The sequence below is a fragment of the Gossypium hirsutum genome, chromosome D12 (genome assembly GCF_007990345.1).
Source record: "Gossypium hirsutum isolate 1008001.06 chromosome D12, Gossypium_hirsutum_v2.1, whole genome shotgun sequence".
Classification (NCBI taxonomy): domain Eukaryota; kingdom Viridiplantae; phylum Streptophyta; class Magnoliopsida; order Malvales; family Malvaceae; genus Gossypium; species Gossypium hirsutum.
The window spans coordinates 49,893,365-49,905,772 of NC_053448.1; the positions used below are offsets into that span (position 1 = coordinate 49,893,365).

Below are 12,408 nucleotides of genomic sequence, written 5' to 3' on the forward strand. Positions count from 1 at the left end.
CTGTAAACAATTTAGTCATATAGAGAAGGTGAGCAAAAACAAATAGCAGCAAGAGCAACAGCCACAACAGCGCAATGCTCAAGCTCAGGCAGTTGATTGGAACTAAGCTCAGGAGGAGCATCTATTTACTACCTCTTGTTCTGTTTCAAGCAGCAAAGTCAACAAGAGTTGGTTGATTGACGGTGGCTGCACAAATCACATGGCCTCTAATGAGAGCATTTTCAGGAAGATTGACACTAAATTTGCTTCCAAAGTAAAAATTGGAAATGACCCGTTTATTGAGGCTAAGGAAAAAGGTGATGTGCTTCCAAAATTAACACTAGTTTTGATTGACATGGTGGCTACACGAGTGTTGCTTCCAAAGATTTACACTAGTTTTGCTTCCAAAATGCAAGTTGCGAACTCAACAAAAGTGCAAGTTGACAAATGTGCGAGCTGTGCAAAGTGCAAGCTGCAAGTTGAATGAAATGCAAGCTGCAAAAGTGCGAGCTCCCCAAAATGCGAGCTCATCAAACTGCAAGCTTGCGAGCTGATCAAGATGCAAACTGGATGCAAACTGGCTGATATACTAACCAAGCCACTTGGAAAGGTCAAGTTTGAATATTTAAGGAAGATGAATGGTGTTAATAGCATGGAGGCCAAGGAGGAGTGTTGAAGATGATCATCCATGCAACTGGTTGTTTTTTAGTGTTTGCATGTAACTATCACAGTTTGCACACATGCATGCAACACATTATATGTTGCTTAGCTTTTAGTTTCATTATTAGTTCTTTTGTTATGGTGTTTAGTTGTAAATGTACTAAGTTGGTAAATTACTTGTGTTTAGGTACTGATTTAGAGAAATCAGCATGTGTACAAGTTATGTTTCACTTGTTACTAGGCAGATTAGTGGGGTTAGGTGTGTTTGGTGAAAACAAATGACTTATATTGTAATCTTTTGATGAATGAAAAATTGAGAGACAGCAGATAGATCAGATCGGTTTGCAGATTAGTTGAGGCTGCAATCTTTGGCTCAATTTTTTGCTCTCATATCTTTGCTTATGCATCAAAAACATTATAGTCACTTTGAATCGATTGTTTTGTCGATGGACTTGATTTTGTTGTTGTTTGAATCGATTCAAAATTGTTTAACTCGATTTAAAACCCAACAGAATTCCACAAAAATCTGTCAACAGCTGCAGTATGCGTTTCAAAACCAACAGATCCATCCGAATTAAGTTTTACCCACTCATCCTTCGGAGTTATCCATTGTTTACTATCATCAACAATCATTTCAACTGTCCTTTCAGCCATAGTGTTATCATACGACAGCACCCATGAAAATCAAATACGCGTTAATTCCTGCGAATCGATGCGTGTCCCTTGAAACACAACGGAATTTCGCTGCTTCCAAAGGAGCCAAGTCGATAGTGAGAAAAAAGTGACCCAAATACCATCGTCAAACTAAATCTTGTCATGATTAATCAAGTTCCAGTGCATCCATTCATGTAGGGGCACTGAGAAGAACTTAGCCTTAGACCTGGTAGGAACAATGGCATTCTGAAACCCCTTAGCATACATACAGTCTTTCAAAATATGTAAAGTTGATTCAACCTTTGCACCACATCCATCACAACACCTATCCCTAGTTGATCCTCGTCTTCCATGCTCTTCACTGGTCAAGAGGCGACCCTTAAAGACAATCCATATGAATTGTAGCACAAGTTAAGGAGTTGGGCACTTTCAAATCAGCAATCAATCAGATCATCAACCCCCAAGACGCGCCAACATAATGGTTATAAGTTTCAGCTATAGGGAACGTACCATTCGTAGACCAATTCCAGGCTAAAGCATCTATGATATCCAAACCGCAACATATCTTGCAGATCAGTTTGAATTAGATTTAGGAAATTGAATTTCCTGCTTTGAAGAGGTTGAACCGGATTGGGTAAACTTGTAAGCATATTCTTAGAGCTTATTATCCTATTGTTTTCTAGGGAAAGATTGATTGTAATTGATCTACCATGTTAGCAAGTCTTGAATGTTTATAAATTGAGGAGACTTGTACAAGTGTGGTTCTGATTTAAGAGCACTTATTTCTATTTGAGTGTAAAATCAAGTGTGTTACTTGGTTTTTATCTTAAGTTCAGAGTGATATAGTTGTTAGGTGCAAAAGTGAGACTCTAACATAGTGAGTGTTAGAGTTTGTAATCACTTCTTGCATGAGGTATTAAGATAATGGTTTATCTCTTTAGACAAGGCCTTACATACATAGGGAAACCAAATTAAGTAAACATATCGTTGTGTTCTCCATTGTTCTTTTTTGTTCTTCATCAGTGCCGCAGTTGACACTGCTCGTAGCATTGCTTCTGCCACTGCTCAGTTTTGCTGCAAACATCGTTCTTAGTTTTTTTTAATTGGTATGATATCCTACCATTTAACACATCTAGTTGATTTACTGACGTTGATATATGTTTGCAATAAAAAGTTCATCAATGTCTCGTCTCCTGTGCTTAATGGTGTGGATTACACTTATTGGAAGGCTAGAATGGCGGTTTCATCAAGTTTACGGATGAAAAAGCCTGAAAAAGTAAACAATGGCATTCTCTTGTCCATTACTGTCATGTCTTGCTTGTATCACATACAATCCTGGTCCTTCCAAGGTCTGAAACACAAATCTATTATTATATGATTCTTATTTAATGATGGATGATAATAGTCCAATGGAATATATTTTCTTACAGTCAAGCCTACCAGCAATATAAAATATACACAGATAGTTATAAGCTGCAACTCCATTTTTCTAGAGCAAGGATGAAGAATCAAGTTATAATATGTAGGAAATCCAGATGTTTTAGAATGAGTGAGAAATGCTAAAGCATTAGACAGTCCACTAACTTGGAAGAAATAAACGTTTATAATTGTCTTTTTAATATTCATTGGTTTAATGTGGTATGTTACTAGTCAGCTCTAAAGCAAAATTATACATCATCCAATTGATTCCTCTAATCAACTTTAAAAGGTAACATCTAATTACTAAACTTTTAAAAGCAAGAAAGAAATGGCAATGGTAATCATAAAACAAGTTTTCTTTTGTTTTTTTCCCATCACAACTTGGAACTACTACGCAACAAAAATGGTTGGCTTGTTTTCAGAGATGAGCTTCCAAAACTGAATTGAAATTCAAGCATCTTTCATTACATGCTGTAATAAGTAGCTGAAGGAGTCGGCATCCTCTTTAAGTGTTTCAAAATATTCTCAGCCATCTACTTCATACTATCATTCCCATTATGAAAAGCACTAATCAATGAAGCAGGCAGTAGTCTGTCCTGTGATATATCAGAAACTGACTTATTTCCACCTCTTACCAAGAATTTTTCAATCATCCAAAATGATTTCTGCCATAGACCCTCTTGTCTATGCTCTTTCACTACTTTTAATACATATTGAATAGCATTGTTTTCACTTAACAGGCTCACACTGGTGTCTACATCAACCTTGTCATCCAACAAAGTACAGATAGCTGCCATTGAAGCTTCAACTACTTCATCATTTTCATGGTCCAGGCATACTAACAGCCTTTCAACTGCCTTAGCATCGATCAAACAAAATGTGGTTTCTGAAGAACAAGCACCTCTATGAACTGGACATAGAACTGGTATCTTTCTGGTTTCAACTGACCAGGAAGACAACAAATTCGGTAGGCGGAAGAGTTTTTTAGACCCGGTTTTCTTTCTCTGTGGTGGCCGTGATAGATTTATTGACTCTAATGAGAGATTCTCCAGTCCAATTGCTGACAATCTTTGAACTTCATCACTGGATGTTTTGATGAGCATTTCTATAAACACTGATGTCAAGTTGTGAGTTCTTGCAAGGAACAACATTTGGGGTTCATACAATGTAGCTGTGAATCTAACAAGAATTCCAACAAGACCCTCTAAGTACACAGTTGCATGCCTGCTAGTTCTTGTTCCATTTCTTTGGATTAGAAAGATTCTCTCAAGGATTGTGGGGACAACATTGTTGTTGAGAAGAGCAAGGTTGAGTGTGAGATTCTGTTGAGGGAGTTTCGCCAGGAATCTTGCAGAAAGTGCTTGCTTCTCTGTAATGTGGTTAGTTCCAGAAGGGCATTCCATTAAACTCTGAGGTTGTCCCTGGTTTTGCAGAGCCTTTCAACTAGTGTGTTACCGACATGCGGCACAAGCAAAATGAGTAGCTTGATTACGGCAACCCCAACTTGTTCATGTGGGTTATTGATGAGTTCAATGAGGGTATAGCTTGCTTCAGTCTCGTTCACAACCGAAACAATTGTATCCATTGATCTGGGTGACTTTGTTAAGCATAACAGAATCCGGATGAGATTGATGTTGAGCTCATCTGGAGTTGAGTTCTTAAGCATGTGGATAATGTTGTAAACAGCATAATTTGAGCTTAACCTACGGCCATGAGTGTTCACTTTGATGCTGTCATGTTCAATCCCAGATTCAAGAACATTTGCAAGTATTACAGCACCCTCTTCTTTGAATCCATTAGTTCATCATTGTTGAAAGGTGGTTAGCATGCAGCATTGAAGACCACCATGCAGAAGCAGCAGTTTGCACGAGAAAGCAAGGATGTTTAGTTTCATTTGAATTTTTTTTTGTTTATGTAATGTAACCTAGTTCATTTTGAACTATGACAAGATGATATTTGATGTAAACTTGATGGTGATTGAGCTGTTTACCAGCTTTATTCATTTGCACAAGCTATCATTCCAATTTACTAGGAAACTTAGTGGTAGTAGGTATAGTTTTGGTTAACCTACTGTCTTGACAAGCTAGAAGCTTGATTTATGTATTGGCATTAAGCCATTTTTTTGATGAATGAATTTAATCAAGTTTTCATTCAAAAACTCTCTCCATTCTTCTTGCTTTATTCTCTTTAGTTTTCTGTTTGTTTCAGCTGCAAGCCACGACACTTGCTGCTCAAGCAATAGGCTGAAACTTGTTGTTAGTTGCTCTCAGCTCCAACAATTGGTATCTAGAGCCCTTGTCTTAGTGGACCTGTTATTTCAAACCAAGGAACCCGATGGCTTCTTCAGGATTTTCACCAGCTGCACCACCTGTCTTCAATGGAGAAGGATTCCATATTTGGGTTGTCAAAATGAAGACTTACCTGCAGGCATTCGACCTATGGGAGGTAGTCAATTCAGATGCAGAGCCAGCACCTCTCAGAGCAAATCCAACAGTTGCTTAAATGAGGCAACATGCTGATGAAAGAACAAAAAGACACAAGGCCATGTCATGCATACAAAACTGTGTTTCAGATGTGATTTTCACAAGAATCATGGCTTGTGAAACACCAAAGGAGGCTTGGGACAAGCTGAAAGAAGAGTTTCAAGGGACTGAAAGAACAAGGCAACAACAGCTTCTCAACTTGAGAAGGGACTTTGAAAATCTCAAGATGAAAGAAGAAGAAACAGTCAAGCAGTATTCAGATAGAATTATGGCTGTTGTAAACAGCATAAGGCTCCTTGGAGAGCAGTTCAATGAAGCTAGGATAGTGGAGAAGGTTATAGCAACTCTGCCTGAGAGGTATGAGGCAAAAATCTCATCTCTCGAAGACTCAAGGGACCTGTCCACCATCTCCCTGACAGAGTTGATCAATGCTCTATATGCTCAAGAGCAGAGGAGAGCAAGCAGACTGGAGGAGCACCAAGAAGGTACCTTTCAGGCAAGAACAAATACGGCCTACAAAGGCAAGAAGGACTGGAGAGACAAGCCAAAGAATGATGCTGCAAGGAGCAATGACCAGCCCTGCAGACATTGCAAGAGGCCAGGTCATCCAGAAGACAGATGCTGGTTCAGACCAGATGCAGTATGCCAACACTGCAAGAAGAAGGGCCATGTTGAAAGGGTTTGCAAAAATAGAACCAAGCCAAGGCAGAGTCAATATCAACAACCAAAGGTTGAAGCTCAAGTAGCTGAAGACAGCAGTGATCAAGAAGAGCAGGTCTTTGCTGTTTCTTGCTTAGCTGCTGAGAAGAAATGCTCAAAAGGTTGGTTGCTGGACAGTGGATGCACAAACCACATGTCACCAGATGCAACCATTTTCAAAACTTTGGACAGAACCTGTAAAACCAAAGTAAAAATTGGAAATGGTCAGTTTATAAAGGCTGAAGGAAAAGGGGATGTGCAGATATACACTCCTACAGGTATCAAAGTCATCTCGAATGTGCTATTAGTACCTGAGATTGACAGAAATCTTCTCAGCATAGCTCAACTTCTAGAGAAAGGATACTCAGTTGTGTTTAAGCAGAAAGAATGCCAAATTTTTGATCCAAATGGATCAAATTTCATGACAGTCACCATGACTGACAAGTGTTTTGAAGTGGAATGGCCAGATGACTCACATTCAGCCTGTATTGCCTCCATTGATGACTCCAAGCTATGGCACCAAAGGCTTGGACATGTTAACTTCAAATCAATGGCTCAGATGATTAATGAAGAATTAGCTGAAAACTTCATCAAAACAGTGAAGAATGATGAAATTTGTGAAGTGTGCCAGCAAGGAAAACAAGCAAGATTGCCATTTCCTGCAAACACAGCATGGAGAGCATCAGAGAAGCTGCAGCTTGTACACACTGATGTGTGTGGACCAATGAAGACCGAATCTCTCAATGGGAACAGGTACTTTATTCTTTTCATAGATGATCATACAAGATATTGTTGGATTTATTTTATGAAACAAAAATCAGAAGTTGCTCATGTGTTTTTGAAGTTCAAAGCTGCTGTTGAAACTGAAATTGGCCACAAACTTAAGACACTAAGGTCAGATAATAGAACTGAGTATACCTCAGCTCAGTTTCAACTCTATTGTAAGAATGCAGGCATTAAACACCAACTGACCAATGTGTATACACCTCAACAAAATGGGGTCAGTGAAAGAAAAAACAGAAGTTTGATGAACATGGCAAGGTGCCTCCTGTTTGAGAAAAATCTTCCTAAAACCCTGTGGGCTGAAGCAGTAAACACTGCAGTCTATCTTCAAATAGACTTCCAACTAAAGCCTTAGCTCAGAAAACTCCATTTGAAGCCTGGTTTGGGTTCAAACCATCACTGGCTCATCTCAGAACCTTTGGTTGCATATGTTATGCACAAGTTCCAGCTGTGAAAAGAGGAAAGCTGGATAAAAGAACTCAAGCAGGGATTCTGATAGGCTACAGTGCAGTTAAAAAGGGCTATAGAATGCTGGAACCTTCTACAAATAAGATCCTTATGAGTAGAGATGTTGTGTTCAATGAGAAGGCATGCTGGAACTGGGATAAAAATGAACCAGAGGCTGTAACTGAAGAACTTGCATCTGATCAAGTTGGAACTAATCAAGACACATTTGAAATGGATGTGGATGATGAACCAATCAGAGGAACTCGATCATTGGCTGATGTTTATGAAAGAGCTCAAGTAGCCATGGTAGAACCAAGTTGTTTTGAAGAGGCAGAAAGTCAACAAGGCTGGAAGCAAGCAATGATAGAAGAGATCAGTATGATAGAAAAGAATCAAACTTGGAATCTAGTTGAAAGGCCAGCAAACAGGAAAATCATTGGAGTTAAATGGGTTTATCGAGTCAAGCAGAATGCTGATGGAAGCTTAAACAAATTAAAGGCAAGGTTAGTTGTCAAAGGCTTTAGTCAAAGGTATGGATTAGACTACCTGGAAACTTTTGCACCAGTGGCCAGGCTTGACACCATCAGATTGGTAGTGGCATTAGCAGCACAAAGGGAGTGGAAGATACATCAGCTTGATGTAAAGTCAGCATTTCTAAATGGATCCCTTGAAGAAGAGATTTATGTGGAACAACCTCAAGGTTTTGAAGTGTCTGGTAGAGAGGATATGGTATATAAGCTGAACAAAGCCTTGTATGGCTTGAAACAGGCTCCAAGAGCCTGGTATAGCAAGATTGACAGCTATTTGATCAGTTTGGGATTTGAGAGGAGTATTAGCGAGCCAACTCTGTATGTCAAAAGACCAAGGCAGAAACTCAGCTTATTGTCTCATTATATGTCGATGACCTATTGGTGACAGGAGGAGATCAAGATATGCTGGTCAGTTTTAAAGCCAAAATGCAGCAGCATTTTGAGATGTCAGATCTTGGGTTGATGTCCTACTTCTTAGGCATGGAAGTAACGCAAGCTGAGAAAGGAATTTGGCTAAGTCAGAAGACTTTTGCTATGAAGATTCTCAGAAAATTCTCAATGGAGAATTGCAAACCTACCAACACACCAATAGCTGTTGGAGGAAAGCTATCGAGTCAAGAATTTTTTGAACCAGTGTGTGAGACAACTTACAGAAGTCTGATTGGTTGTTTGTTATATCTTACTGCCACTAGACCAGACATAATGTATGCTGTGAGTTTACTCTCGAGATTCATGCATTGCTGCAATGAAAGTCATTTTAAAGCAGGCAAGAGAATTCTCAGGTACATTAAGGGAACCCTGAGCTATGGAATGTTGTATACCAAGGCCAAGCATTCAAATTTGGTTGGTTACAGTGACAGTGATTGGGCAGGCTCAGTGGACGATATGAAAAGCACTTCAGGCTATTTTTTCAATCTTGGCTCAGCAGTATTTTGTTGGAGTTCAAAGAAACAAGCACTGGTGGCTCAATCTACCGTAGAAGCAGAATATGTAGCAGCTGCTGCAGCAGTCAATCAAGCTATTTGGCTTAGAAAAATTCTAGTCGATCTCAACCTTGAACAAGAGGAAGCAACAGAGATAATGTGTGACAATCAATCGGCTGTTGCAATTGCAAAGAACCCTGTTTTTCATGGAAGGACAAAACATTTTAACATTAAGCTTCATGCAGTTCGAGAAATGCAACAAGCTCATGAAGTGAAACTGGTTCATTGCAGTTCTGATGAACAATTAGCTGATATTTTAACAAAACCTCTTAATGTTTCAAGGTTTCAAAGCTTAAGAATGAAGATGGGAGTTAGCAACATGCTAACCAAGGAGGAGTGTTGAAAGGTGGTTAGCATGCAGCATTGAAGACCACCATGCAGAAGCAGCAGTTCGCACGAGAAAGCAAGGATGTTTAGTTTCATTTGAATTTTTTTTGTTTATGTAATGTAACCTAGTTCATTTTGAACTATGACAAGATGATATTTGATGTAAACTTGATGGTGATTGAGCTGTTTACCAGCTTTATTCATTTGCACAAGCTATCATTCCAATTTACTAGGAAACTTAGTGGTAGTAGGTATAGTTTTGGTTAACCTACTGTCTTGACAAGCTAGAAGCTTGATTTATGTATTGGCATTAAGCCATTTTTTTGATGAATGAATTTAATCAAGTTTTCATTCAAAAACTCTCTCCATTCTTCTTGCTTTATTCTCTTTAGTTTTCTGTTTGTTTCAGCTGCAAGCCACGACACTTGCTGCTCAAGCAATAGGCTGAAACTTGTTGTTAGTTGCTCTCAGCTCCAACAATCATATATCCTGCGAGTGAACATCATTTCAGCCATAATGTTGAGAATGCCAACTTCTACAAGGATTTTGCCATTTGGATGATGAGATGAGATTTGTGATAGAGCTTTAAATGCTGCGTTTCTGAAAATGGTGTTCCCACTTTGCACCATTTTAATAATACTTGTAGAAGCCTTCTCAGCCACATACGCTTTGCTGTCATTACTAAGGATGAGTTCCCCCAAGTAGCTTGTCATTTCCATTTGAACCTCCTCAGAACCTGTTCAGTTAACCACGTAACTGTAATCAGCATGCTTATGTTTGACTTTGAAACATGTTTGAAACTTATTATCAGAAGTTAATCATCCTTCAGCAAACCTAACTCACAGAAATGTTTAGTTTAGAATTGGTTCTTTTGCCTACAAAAGGACCTCTCAATAGGTGGAGCTTTTAGATTGGAGTGTTACAAGTTATCAGCTACAACATAATGAAATTTAATTACCTTCTGTTAGATGATTTAAAAGAGGATCCAAGAATCCATTTTCAGCCATCTGCTTTACATTATCTGGAAATCTCTCCAGGTTCTTTAAAATTTTATCTGCTTTTTCTGCAGCAAAGGAATCAACATGATGATTGAATTTAACTCTGATCAGCATCAAAATTGCTCCAGTAGGTGGACTATTTTTTCACCCAAAGCTTGAGATCTTGAAAGCTCAACTAAGAAAAGCAATGATGCATGCCTAATTTCCTGGTGACTACTTGACAATTGACATCAACTCAATCATAGCTGATATATCCATTATATTAGCAATCATTTCCTGAAAATATATATTAACTGTTCATATCTCCAAGGAAAACATGGGTTTATTGCAAGATAAAAGATATATATTTATGTAAATATATGCATATATATATCATAGATGCTAAGGTTAAGCTCAAAATCATGCTACAAAAATATCAGGAAAGGGGTAAGAATCAAACCTTTCCTTCATCATCTTCCTCCGTCAGTTGTCATAATAATTCCAAAACCTCACATCTAACATCTCTATCTTTATATCCAAGTAACCGAATAAGCAATGGCAATATTCCAACACTAACTACTAGTACCTTATTATTCCGTCTTCTTTTGCAAATATGTTGCAGATCTCTTATTGCTTCTAATATCATACTATCTGAACAAGCCAACGATAATGCGGTACGGGCAACTTTGATCCTTGCAACCTCATTCCTCTCCTTCCATTCCTCTATTATGGTCTTTAGAGCAACATTGGCGCTTAAAACTCTGCTTTTTAGCTTCATCCCTGTGGTTGGACAGACTATATTGTCTTGATGGCTGAAGGTTTCAAACCACTCTGTTATGACCTTCAGCTCGTAGGTCACTCCATTTTCAATGGTAACTGGGTCATCCATAACCTGCTTGGTTAATGGACAGAAGAATGTGTTGTACAATGGTTCGATATAGTGAGCTACATATGGCAATGTCACCAAAGATTTGTCCACGTTTTCATGTTGCCGTTGGCTTCTCTGATTTGTACTCTTAATGAAATCAACCGGGCATGGCATACTCAAAACTTGAGAACTCTCTGTAGGCACCGATACTTCGTCATCAACAGGGTAAAGATCTGATTCTTCCTGCAATGGCAACATTTGAGAACTTGGGATTTGCATTGCATAAGACATCTGTGATTCTATAGGTTGCTTGAATTCAAAGTGAACATTCTGCAATTCATCCGAAAGAGACCAGACCGCAGTTTCCACATACTTCTGGCCCCCAAATGTTGTAGATGGTATCAAACACAAACATTCACCTATGTCTTTAATCGCCCTTACTAGCTCAGCTATGATCTTCACAAGTTCAGCATCTGAGACTGGATAGTTCTCTTTATGGCATTCTCCAACAAGATCTTTAGCCAAATTGACATTCATGGAAAGAGATTGCACAATCACTTCTATATTTTTTGGGGGATTCTCTGAAAACTGCAACTCCATTATTGCTGGAAAAACTCGATAAAGATAGCATCCCAATTCAACAAAGTTTTCCTGCTCAGCTTGTATACATTCTACAGATTCTATGATTGATGAAATATCTGCCAACAGGGATTCAAAAACACTAGCAAAGTAAGTGTTCTTTATCTGAAAAAAAAAAGTATTGCATACTAATATAAGAAAGCTATGTTCCTCGGATTAGAATGTAGCATAGAATATAGTATGTCTAGACAGTATTTAGAGGACTATATCCCCATACTTATGTGCAAGTTTGTATTGGACACAGATTCTGTAAGAAGAATGAAAAGTCAGAGCAACATAAGTAAAAATACATGTTCAAAATTTAAGGAGCTGATGCAGTCCATTGTCTCAACATATTCTGCAAGTCTGCCAATCAGGTTAAAACTTGCGTCCTATTGAAGATAACATTTACCTTTCCTTAAATTCATAGTTCAAGTTTCAAAATCATATACTCATTTTTTTGCATATAAAGTAGGGCGTATACATGGGATGGGATGCCTGAAAATTTCACCGTGAATACTTCAAAGGAATCTTTCCAGTAAACTGTTGATGGTTTATTCTAGTTTATAGGTGTAGTTCCTAACAGGCTGGTTGATGATACTGAAATCCATACTTGTTACGGTTTTCTAAGACAAACAGTGAACTTCCGGATCAAAATATTATTTTAAAAATGGTAGCAGAACTGGGTTGTACGTGAGTTGAGATACATGAACTGTGTGTTCCACAAACACGTCAAATTCGAACAGGGGAGTTGTTATGTCCTAAAGCTCTTTGAGATTGAGATTGGGGCGTGCCATTAAAAAACTTAAACTAACAAAAAAAAAGGGTTAAATTATTATACTCGAATTCAACAGAAAAGAAAATGGAAATGAAGAAGAAAAGAATCTGAAAATGTTGAAGCTGGCTTACATGCAAACCATGAAGCAGACCATGAAGCAGACCAAGCTGCCCCGAGCCATGCAAGTTCCTGCTGAAGATCAT

The 12,408-nt window shown here is 38.4% G+C and overlaps 1 pseudogene; it reads right to left on the minus strand.

Annotated features, from left to right (window-relative positions):
* Positions 1-3,176: 3,176 nt before the first annotated feature.
* LOC107943726 (putative U-box domain-containing protein 42) lies at positions 3,177-12,408 on the minus strand (annotated as a pseudogene).